This window comes from Meles meles, unplaced genomic scaffold (genome assembly GCF_922984935.1).
Source record: "Meles meles unplaced genomic scaffold, mMelMel3.1 paternal haplotype, whole genome shotgun sequence".
Lineage (NCBI taxonomy): Eukaryota > Metazoa > Chordata > Mammalia > Carnivora > Mustelidae > Meles > Meles meles.
The window spans coordinates 124,604-135,328 of NW_025721267.1; the positions used below are offsets into that span (position 1 = coordinate 124,604).

Consider the following 10,725-nt stretch of genomic DNA (forward strand, 5'->3'; position numbering starts at 1 on the left):
TATAGGTCAAATAAAAGGTTTTTTTTTTAGATTTTATTTATTTATTTGACAGAGAGAGATCACAAGTAGGCAGAGAGGCAGGTAGAGAGGAAGAGAGAGGGAAGCAGGCTCGCTGCTGAGCAGAGAGCCCGATGCGGGACTCGATCCCAGGACCCTGAGATCATGACCTGAGCCGAAGGCAGCGGCTTAACCCACTGAGCCACCCAGGTGCCCCAAACAAAAGGTTTTGTAAACTGTCATTACATGTATTTTTTGTCCTCTAAGAAAGAGAAAAAAAATACTATCTTTGGGGTACTGTGGTGGTTCAGTCAGTTGAGTGTCTGACTTTGACTTGGGTCATGATCTCAGGGTCATGGAATCAAGCCCCGTGTCTCTGGTTGCACACTCAGAAAGAAGCATGCTTATCTCTCTCCTTCTGCACCTCCCTCACTAGTTCTCTCTCTCTCTCTTTCTCAAATGAATGAATGAATGAATGAATAAATAAATATATAAATAAACACTATCTTCAAAACTTTGTAGCTTTTTCATTTTTTAATGTGAGAAATAAACTGTTTAGTATTCACAAAAGAATGCATTGTCAAAATATCTTGGATTGCAAACTCAATGCACTTTGAAATATACATAATTTTCTTTGTCAAAAAATATTTTTTAGAAAATTTTTCATTGTATCAACATTATAATTAATGTTGTTATTGGAAACAGGTAAGCAGTAAGATCAAGTAGGTATCATCTGGATTAAAAATTGTATTAAAACAGCGGCTTGCTGCGGAGGAACGGCTGTTGAGCTACGCTGGGTTCAGGTTCCTGGCTGGTTGGTGACTCCCGTGCTCTGCTTCTCCCCACTGAGCTGCTGCCTGGTGAAGAAGAAGCCATGGCGCTCTGGGTCACCAGGAATGCAAAAGTTAATGTGGAAAATAACGCGAAGATCAGCATGGCAGGGGCAAAGTGCGTGCCTCTGGGCATGACTGCGGCCTCCAAGCCCGGGCTGAGGCCAAGAACAGCCCTTGGAGACATTGGTAACAAAGTCAGAGAAAAATCACAGGCCAAATTGCCTCTGAAAAAGGAAGTAAAAACTTTGGTTCCTGGAAAAGTTATTGCTAAAAAAACTACCTAAACCTCTGGAGAAGGCACCCGAGCCTGTGCCAGAACATGAGCCAGAACCTGAGTCCGTTAAAGAAGAAAAACTTTCACCTGAGCCTATTTTGGTTTATACTCCCTCTCCAAGCCCAATGGAAACATCTGGATGTGCCCCTGCAGAAAAATATCTGTGTCAGGCATTCTCTGATGTAATTCTTGCAGTGAATGATGTGGATGCCGAAGATGGAGCTGATCCAAACCTTTGTAGTGAATATGTGAAAGATTTATGCTTATTTGAGACAACTTGAGGAAGAGCAAGCCACCAGACCAAAATACCTATTAGGTCATGAAGTCACTGGAAACATGAGAGCTATCCTTATTGACTGGCTAGTACAGGTTCAGATGAAGTTCAGGTTACTTCAGGAGACCATGTACATGACTGTTTCCATTATTGATTGGTCCATGCAGAATAATTGTGTGTCCAAGAAGATGCTGCAGCTGGTTCTTGTCACTGCCATGTTTATTGCAAGCAAATATGAAGAAATGTACCCTCCAGAAATTGGTGACTTTGCCTTTGTGACTGACAACACTTATACTAAGCACCAAATCCGACAGATGGAAATGAAGATTCTAAGATCTTTAAATTTTGGTCTGGGCTGCCCTCTACCCCTGCATTTCCTTAGGAGAGCATCTAAGATCGCAGAGGTTGATGTTGAGCAACATACTTTGGCCAAATACCTGATGGAACTAACTATGTTGGACTACGATATGGTGCACTTTCCTCCTTCTCAGATTGCAGCAGGAGCTTTTTGCTTAGCACTGAAAATTCTTGATAACGGTGAATGGACACCAACTCTACAGCATTATCTATCATACACTGAAGAATCCCTTCTAAGTGTTATGCAACACCTGGCTAAGAATATAGTCATGGTGAATCGTGGGCTTACAAAGCACAGGACCATCAAGAACAAGTATGCCACATCTAAGCACGTGAAGATCAGCATGCTGGCACAGCTAAATCCTGCACTAGTTCAAGATTTAGCCAAGGCTGTGGCAAAGGTGTAACTTGTAAACATGAGTTGGAGTACTATAATAATTGCAAATAAAATTGGCACCATGTGCCATCTGTACATAAAACAAAAACAAAAACAAAAACAATAGTATTAAAACATAGTTTCAGGGATGTTGGGGTGGCTCAGTTGGTCAAGCAACTGCCTTCAGCTTAGGTCATGATCCCAGGTCCTGGAATTTAGTCCTGCATCAAGCCTTTTGCTCATAAGGGTCAGAAGGGAGCTTGCTTCTCTCTCTGCTTGAGAGTGCATGCTTGTGCACTCTCTCTCTCTGACAGATAAATAAAGAAAATCTTTAAAAAATATATAGATTCAAAATATGACAAACCACAGTGAACAGATCTTCCTCTGTGGTAATAATACACATTATTTTATGTTTTCAGACATTTATAACAGAATGAAAAATAACGAGTAATATATAATCCCTTTACATATAACCAGAAATTTATACTTTTTAACCACATTAAGTTTTGCTATTTTTAAAATATGCAAACTGTGTGAACTATTAAAAGTTAAAATACAGGGGCGCCTGGGTAGCTCAGTGGATTAAAGCCTCTGCCTTCTGCTCAGGTCATGATACCAGGGTGCTGGGATTGAGCCCAGCTTCAGACTCTCTGCTCAACAGGGAGTCTGCTCCCCTTCCTATCACTTTCCATGCCTCTCTGCCTGCTTGTGATCTCTGTCTGACAAGTAAATAAATAAAATCTTAAAAAAAAAGAAGGGGGGACAAAATGGCCCGGAACTAAGAGGAGGCGCCATTTCAACCTGTACCCTAAAGTGAGCTGATTACCTACCAAGGAACTCTGATCATCCATGAAATCAGACTGAGATTAGAATTATACACATCTGGATCTCTACGGGGGCAGAAGATGCCAGTGGGCAGATAAAGCAGAGTGGGAACATTGGACTGATATCGGAAGAAAAACAAAAGGGGGAGGGAGCCACCAGAAGTGACCATTGGAAAGTAATACACCAATACGAGAGTGCCCTATGTTCCCTATGACTGGGAACAAATATTAACTTGGAGTCTGGTTCAAAGCACTCAAAAAGAGCAAAGGATTGTTGGGGGAAATTGCAGGAATCAGGCGGTTAGGGACAGGGGCTAAAGTCCCTGGACCAAGGACAGCCACCCCTGGCGCTGAGACAGAGAGTGCAGTGAAGAAACCAGGTCTTGGTCCCTGAACCATGAGGGAGCTCGTCTGAGGTTGCATGGGGTGCAGCTTCCGTGAGGGGCTGGGAGCCTTGCCAGCCAGCAGAAACAAAAAGTTTTTGCAGTCCCCACATATGAGCCCCGCCATGCTATCAGAGCCTGGGTCTGGCCCCATATCCTCCACTGAGAGAGGTGCATGCAGGCACCAGCAAGGAGCTCTCGGTCCTGGAAAGACAGTACTGCCAACCCAGACCAGCGGGATAATCTCAGTGTGTGATCACGGCTTGGAACCTCTCTGGTGGTCTGGAGCTTCCAAAACTGCACCACTGTCGTGGTTTTGGGTACACGCAGGAGTTCCTGCATCCCAGGGACTGTGACTCAGAACATGCTCTACCAGCATCCAAGGGGGAATTTATGTGCTCTGGAGCACCCAGAGGGGAACAGACCGAGACTTCTCTCTGAGAGGGAGGTGCGGGTGCAGTTTGCTTTCCTAAAAACCTCCAAAAACCATCAAAAGCCACCAAGGAGAGAGAAAAACAAAAAACAAACAAACAAACAAACATAAAAAACCTCCAGAGAACAAAAACCTGAAAAACCGGTTTCCTCAGAGCCCACCCCCTTGAGGGGTGCGGGAGGACTTAACTCAGGAAAAACTGCCTGAAAACCCAAGTGGCAGGCCCCTCCCCCAGAAGCCAACCAGAAAAAAGAAACAAACAAACAACAACAAAAAACCGACAAGAAAAAAACCACCACTACTTCATAGACACACCTTATGTTTTTAATTCGTTCCCACTATTCTGGTTTATTTATTTATTTATTTATTTATTTATTTATTTATTTATTTGACAGAGAGAGAGATCATGAGTAAGCAGAGAGGCAGGCAGAGAGAGAGGAGGAAGCAGGCTCCCCACTGAGCAGAGAGCCTGATGTGGGGCTCAATCCCAGGACACTGAGATCATGACCTGAGCTGAAGGCAGAGGCTTAACCTACTGAGCCACCCAGGTGCCCCTGGTTTATTTTTTTTATATAGATAATTTTTTAACCTGTATACATCACAGTGAGATGGCCAGTACATCAAATTCTATAATAACATTTTAACCTAAAATTTTGGTACATATACCCATGTTTTTCTTTTGCTTTTCTATTTTTTAAAATTTTTTAAAATTTCATTTTAGTTTAGTTTAGTTCATTTTTTAAATTTTTATTCTTTAATATTCATATAGAGTTAAACTACAAAGTAATCCCCTTTTGCCAATCAATCCTATCCCTATAGTAAACCAATTTTTAATCAACCCTTATTGTTGGAAAGTTGAGTCCTAAAACAGAGATATCAAGATACACCCAGGAAGAATCAAAATAACCTTGCTCGCCCACACTGAGAATTTATAACCACTCTTCCAACTGTTTCTTCTGCCAATGTTTCTGTTTATTTGTATTTGTCCCAGTAGTATATAAATCTTGTACTTGGGGTTCTTTTTGACGAGGTTCTTTTTTTTTTTGTTTTTTTGTTTTTTTGTTTTGCTTTCATACACACACATATATTTTTTTTCTCTTGTCACATACTTTTATCAATCTTTTTGTTTGTATACTTCATAAATCTTACCTTGGGGCCCATTTGGGCTGAGCCTTCTCTTTTATCTTTCTTATTTTTTCCTCTCTCTCTCTCTTGCTCTCTCTCTCTATTTCGCTCTTTCTTTTTTTTTTCCTTTTTTCTCTCTTTCTTTTTTTCTTTCATTTTGGTGGGGACTCTCAATTGCTCAGAAGTGATCCAGGGTGCACCTTGACTGCACCATGGTCGGTACATACAGCTACATACATTCATCCATCTCTCACCCAAATGACTAGGAGGAGGAATTCCCAACAGAAGAAAAATTCAGAGGATGGGCCTTCTGCAACAGAGCTAATGGCTACCAACATAGACAATATGTCAGAAAGGGAATTCAGGCTAACAATTATCCAGGCAATAGCGAGGTTGGAGAAAGCCATGGATGACAAAACAGAATTGATTAGGGCAGAACTGAAAGCCACCAGGGATGATGTTCACAATGTTAGGGCAGAACTGAAAGCCACCAGGGATGATGTGCACAATGCTATCAATGAGTTCCAATGTATTCTAAATTCCCTAAAAGCTAGGGTAACTGAGACAGAAGATAGAATTAGTGATGTGGAGGACAAACAGATAGAGAGAAAGGATCAGGAGGAAGCCTGGAACAAAATGGTTAAAAGCCACAAAAACAGAATTAGGGAAATAAATGTTGCCATGAAACATTCCAACATCAGAATTATTGGAATCCCTGAAGGGGAGGAAAAAGAAAGAAGTCTAGAAGATATAGTGGAACAAGTTCTCAGTGAAAACATTCTCTCTCTCACAAGTGGAGCCAGAATTCATATACTAGAGGCAGAACGGTCTCCCCACAAGATTATAGATTCTTGAAAGTCCTCGAGACAACTAATAGTAAGAGTGAATAATTATAATTGTAGAGAAACTCTCTTGAAGGCAGCTAGGACAAAGAAGCTCCTTATGTACAGAGGAAAGCCCATCAGAATAATGTCAGGCCTGTCCACAGAAACCTGGCAGGCCAGAAATAGGTGGCAAGATATGTTCAGGGCACTAAATGAGAAGAACATGCAGCCAAGAATACATTATCCAGCAAGACTTACATTCAAAATGGATGGAGAGATAAACAGTTTCCAAGCCTGACAAGGCTTAAAAGACTATATAACCACCAAGCAGACACTGCAGGAAATATTAAGGGGGGTTCTATATAAGAGAAAAAATCCTAAGAATATTATTGAACAGAAATATAGAGACAATCTACAGAAACAAAGACTTCAAAGGTAACATGATGTCAAGAAAAACGTATCTATTAATAATCACTTTCAGTGTGAATGGCCTAAAACTCCCATAAAACGACACTGGGTTATAGATTGGATTAAATGACAGGACCCATCCATATGTTGTCTACAAGAGACCCATTTCGAAACTAAGGATACACCAAGACTGAAAGTGAAGGGATGGAGAAGCATCTTTAATGCCAATGGGCCTCAAAAGGCCAGGGTAGTGATCCCCATATCACATAAATTAGATTTTAAACTAAAGACTCTCACTACATAATTCTTAAAGGGACTATCCAACAAGGTGATCTAACAATTATAAATATCTATACCCCAAATATGGGAACAGCCAATTACGTAAGAAATCTCTTAATCAAGATATAGAGACATATTGATATAAATACAGTAATAGTAGGAGATCTTAACATGCCTCTCTCAGTAATAGACAGATGATCCAATCAGAAAATCAATAAAGAAACAAGATCATTGAATGACACATTAGACCAGATGGACCTCATTGGTATATATAGAACATTCTACCCTAAAACAACAGAATACTCATTCTTCTCAAGTGAACATGGAACCTTTTCGATAATAGACCACATAGTGGGTCACAAAACAGGACTCAATCGATACCAAAAGACTGAGATTATTCCCTGCATATTCTCAGATCACAATGCTTTGAAACTGGGGAAAAGGAAAAGTTCAGAAGGAACTCAAACACCTGGAAGGTAAGACCAACTTGTGTAAGAATGCTTGGATCAATCAGGAGATCAAAGAAGAACTTAAACAATTCATGGAAACCAATGAGAACCAAGACAGTTCGGTCCAAAACCTATGGGATACAGCAAAGGCCGTTCTAAGGGAGAAATGCATAGTCTCCCTCAAAAATATTGAAAAATCCAGAATACATCAGCTGTCTCTACACCTTAAAGAACTGGAGAATCAGGTAGAAATTAAACCAACTCCTCAAACAAGAAAGGAAATTATCAAGAGTACAGCAGAGATCAATGAGGTAGAAACTAGAGATACAGTAGAATGTATCAATGAAACGAAAAGCTGGTTTTTTGAAAGAATCAATAAGATCAATAAAGCATTGGCCACACTAATCGGGAAGAAAAGTGAGAAAACTCAAATTAATAAAATTATGAATGAAAAGGGAGAGAACACACCTAACACCAAGGAAGTAGAAACAATCATCAAAAGTTATTATCAACAGTTATATGCCAATAAGTTAATCAACCTAGATGAAATGGATGCATGCCTGGAAAACTATAAACTCCCAAAATTGAAAAAGGGAGAAATTGACAACCTTAATAGACTGATATCTAGTAACAATTTTGAAGCAGTGATAAAAACCTCCCAAAAAACAAGAGCCCAGAACCTGATAGAGTCCCTGGGGAATTCTACCAAATGTTTTAAGAAGAATAATGCCTATTCTCCTGAAGCTGTTTCAAAAAATGGAAGCAGAAGGAAAACTTCCAGACACTTTTTATGAAGCCAGCATTATCCTGATCCCCAAACCAGGCTAAGACCACACCCAAAAGGAGAATATTAGACCGATATCACTGATGAATATGAATGCTAAGATTCTCAACAAGATCCTAGCAAACAGGATCCAGCAGCACATTAAAAAGATTATCTACCATGACCAGGTGGGATTCATCCCTGGGATACAAGGGTGGTTCAACATTCACAAATCAATCAATGTGATAGAACAAATCAATAAGAGGAGAAGAACCACATGGTCCTCTCAATTGATGCAGAAAAAATATTTGACAAAATCCAGCATCTCTTCCTGATTAAAACGTTTCAAAGTATAGGGATAGAGGGAACATTCCTGAACTTCGTAAAATCTATGAAAGACCCAAAGCAAATATCATCCTCAATGGGAAAAAGCTTTCAGCCTTCCCGTTGAGATCAGGAACACGACAAGGATGCCCACTCTCACCACTCTTGTTCAACATAGTATTAGAAGTTCTAGCAACGGCAATCAGACAACAAAGAGAAATAAAAGGTATCCAAATTGGCAAGGAAGAAGTCAAACTCTCTCTCTTCGCAGATGACATGATAATTTATATGGAAAACCCCAAAGACTCCACCCCCAAACTACTAGAACTCATACAGCAATTCAGTAACATGGCAGGATACAAAGTCAATGTACAGAAATCAGTGGCTTTCTTATACACTAACAATGAAAATACAGAAAGGGAAATTAGAGAATCGATTCCATTTACTATAGCACCAAGATCCATAAGATACCTGGGAATAAACCTAACCAAAGAGGTAAAGGACCAGTACTCGAGGAACTACAGAACACTCATGAAAGAAATTGAAGAAGACACAAAAAGATGGAAGACTGTTCCATGCTCTGTGATTGGAAGAATAAACATTGTTAAAATATCTATACTGTTTAGAGCAATCTATACTTTTAATGCCATTCCGATCAAAATTCCACCGATATTTTTCAAAGAGCTGGAGCAAATAATCCTAAAATTTGCATGGAATTAGAAGAGACCCCAAATTGCTAGGGAAATTTTGGATAACAAAATTAAAACTAGCCGTGTCACGTTGCCTCATTTCAAGCTTTACTACAAAGCTGTGATCACCAAGACAGCATGGTACTGGCAAAAAAAAAAACAGACACATAGATCATTGGAACAGAGTAGAGAGCCCAGATATGGACACACAAATCTATGGTCAACTAATCCTCGACAAAGCAGGAAAAATTATACAGTGGAAAAAAGACAGTCCCTTCAAATAAACGGTGCTGGAAAAATTGGACTGCTATATGGAGAAGAATGAAACTTGACCATTCTCTTTCCATACACAAAGATACACTCAAAATGGATAAAAAACCTCAGCATGAGACAGGAATCCATCAGAATCCTAGAGGAGAATATAGGCAGTAACCTCTTCGATATCAGCCACAGCAACTTCTTTCAAGATATGTCTCCAAAGGCAAAGGAAACAAAAGAGAAAATGAACTTTTGGGACTTCATCAAGATCAAAAGCTTCTGCACAGCAAAGGACACAGTCAACAAAACAAGGAGGCAACCCACGGAATGGGAGAAGATATTTGCCAATGACAGTACAGGCAAAAGTTTGATATCCAGGATCTATAAAGAACTTCTCAAACTCAACACACACAAAACAGATAATCATATCAAAAAAATGGGTGGAAGATATGGACAGACACTTCTCCAATGAAGACATACAAATGGCTATCAGACACAGGAGAAAATAGTCATCTTCACTAGCCATCAGGGAGATCTAAATTAAAACCACTTTAAGATACCACCCTACACTGGTGAGAATTTCCAAAATTAGCAAGACTGGAAACAACATGTGTTGGAGAGGATGTGGAGAAAGGGGAACCCTCTTCCACTGTTGGTGGGAATGCAAGTTGGTGCAGCCACTTTGGAGAACAGTGTGGAGATTCCTCAAGAAATTAAAAATAGAGCTTCCCTATGACCCTGCAATTGCACTGCTGGGTATTTACTCCGACGATACAGATGTAATGAAAAAGAGCCATCTGTACCCCAATGTTTATAGCAGCATTGGCCACAGTCACCAATCTGTGGAAAGAACCAAGTTGCGCTTCAACAGATGAATGGATAAGGAAGATGTTGTCCATATACACGATGGAGTATTATGCCTCCAATCAGAAAGGACGAATATACAACTTTTGTATAAACATGGATGGGACAGGAAGAGATTATGCTGAGTGAATTAAGTCGAACAGAAATAATCAGTTATCATATGGTTTCACTTATTTTTGTAACAAAAGAAATAACACAGAGGACATCGGAGATGGAGAAGAGAAGTGAGTTGAGGGAAATTGTAGGGGGAGATGAACCATGAGAGACTATGGACTCTGAAAAACAACCTGAGGGTTCTGAAGGGGAGGGGGGGGTCTGAGGTTGGGGGAGCCAGGTGATAGGTAGTACGGAGGGCACATGTTCATTGAAGCACTGTTTGTGGTGCAAAAACAATCAATTCTTTTATGCTGAAAAGAAATTTTTAAAAAAAGAAATTAAAAAATGGAGAGTAATTTAGTTTGTGGCCATATCCACCCTCACTGTCAGGTGGGTGTCCATTAAAATATAATTAATTTTGAGGAGGTTCTTTATTTTATTGTTAAATACTTTATATTGACTTTGATCTTATTACATGCTTTATTATCTTTGTAAACAAATCTCTAGCGTGAGAAAGGATATACTGAAGATCTAAGATGTATGGAAGCTTGCTTACCAAAGAAACAGACAAGCAGTTTGGGAGGAATCATGCAGAGGGGAATCACACAAACTAGGCCTGGAATTCTAACTCTGTCAAGTAACTGAATGCACTTCTGGATAAATTAAATCATCTGTCTTAATCTGACCTTCCTGTTTAAGCGATATGAATACTCCCAATGTCATGGCTTTTTTTTTTTTTAACAAAATAAATTAAGAGGCTTTTTGAAAGTGCCTTTCCCATTTCTAGTCACAGAAGGGAAGATCCATAAAATGAGCTCTCCACTGCCACCAATATGTTGGTGTCTTAATCTTTTGTCTTATGATTTGTTTTAGGCTGCATTCTTTCAAATAATAT

General features: G+C 39.8%; 1 pseudogene; it reads left to right on the forward strand.

Annotated features, from left to right (window-relative positions):
* The first annotated feature begins 871 nt into the window (after positions 1-871).
* LOC123936266 lies at positions 872-2,150 on the forward strand (annotated as a pseudogene).
* Positions 2,151-10,725: the final 8,575 nt, after the last annotated feature.